A 1630-nucleotide genomic window follows, 5' to 3' on the forward strand; every position below is an offset into this window, starting at 1 on the left:
TTTTTTTGTTTTTCAGTAAAGAACTTTATCTGTCAAATAAACTAAATCCCAAAAGAACAAATATATGTCTTGAATGTTTTAACCAACAGCTGAGTGATAAATGGTTTGGATTAGGGAGTTAGGGATTAATAGTTTGGGTTTCCCATTCTCCGTGGCCTAAGCCACCCAGCCAGATATTTCCACAAATCATGAACACTTCTTGCTGACTATTGCATCATTGCTGAGGCAATATAAACAGGGGATGCAGCTTATGGACAAGAATGGGAACAGTAAGTATTGTGATTTACCACAGCATTTCAGCGTTGGACACGTTGCCAATACCTCAACATAGGAGGCCTGCTTATATGGCTCACTCACCCTTTTCCCTCTTTGTATTTTCTCCTTAAGTAAGTAAAAAGAAGTGGGTTTAACCGTCAGCACTGTAGGCTTGTAATAGCATCTGAAAGTCAAGACTGTGTTTCTTCCAGTTCATGCATCTTCTTCAACAGCTAATTTTGTAGGCTACATTTTGTTCTGGGTTACTTGCAACTCCAAGTTTTGCTAGCTGTCCTGATTTTCACTATGATTTTTAATATTGGTTATTCTAAAATCTTTAGCTTCTGTGACAGGACATCTCAGCTTTCATTAAGACTTCACATTTCAAATCTGTGAAAATGAAAACTTGCTAATATGACCTCCAGATTGGCAGAACTAAAAGCAGTGCTAGACAGAAAAGGGTAATTTAGCTTCAAAATAATGTAGTAAAGGAAAACTGTACTTCACTGTAGATTCAAAACACCACCAGAACTTTTGAAATGGTCTGCAGAAGACAAGAAAACAACCTGGGCTGCCAGCTGGTTTTTTATATATGTTTGGCAGCACTGAACCCTACAATGAACTAGCTCACTTTGTGAATGTCTTTACCTACTCTTTTTTTCCCAAGGTATCCAGTTAAAACTCTTGTCCTCACAGGCAATTTAGTATACATTCCTCTATTTGCTGGCTTAACAGGATACCCAGACAATTCTTTTCAGCTTAGTTAGCAAAAACCCACTAAGACTTTTGTGCTCAACAGCTAATTAGTGCTTATCCTGTAGTAACAATATAGAAACTGCAGCCATTAAAACTAGTTGTGGAGGCTGAGATACAAAAGAAATAGTGCTGACTGACATGCAAAGTATGATTATCTTTCCTTTGGTTGTGATAGACTAAAATGGTGGTCCAAAATTCAAAAGTTGATGTCATCACTGCTTGAAGCTGTGTTTGCTTTACACTTTTCTACAGAAAAAAACTATTTTTCCTCTTTCTCCTTTGATTAAATACATGAGAGCAATAAAGGAACTACTTGCCTAACAGTAGTTTTACTAAAGTTTTACTTTACTCTTAGTAGGAAATTGCTTTCTTCCTTTTATCATCATGTTGTGGGTAGAAAAGGTCTTGCCTGATGTAGGGTATAATAGTTAACAAAGAAGAAAATGCTGTTTCCTGATGTCAGTAAGTATTGGGCAGTTTTGCCAGGACAAAGATTGCAACAGTTAGTAGTTAGCTGGACCTGAGAAAACGTGTAATTCTGCTGCTGCAACAGAAAGCCCTTCCAGCAGAGGTATGAGAGCAAAGGAAAAATAAGAGAATTTATAATATCAGAAGCAGA

The sequence above is a fragment of the Balearica regulorum genome, chromosome 1 (genome assembly GCF_011004875.1).
Source record: "Balearica regulorum gibbericeps isolate bBalReg1 chromosome 1, bBalReg1.pri, whole genome shotgun sequence".
Classification (NCBI taxonomy): domain Eukaryota; kingdom Metazoa; phylum Chordata; class Aves; order Gruiformes; family Gruidae; genus Balearica; species Balearica regulorum.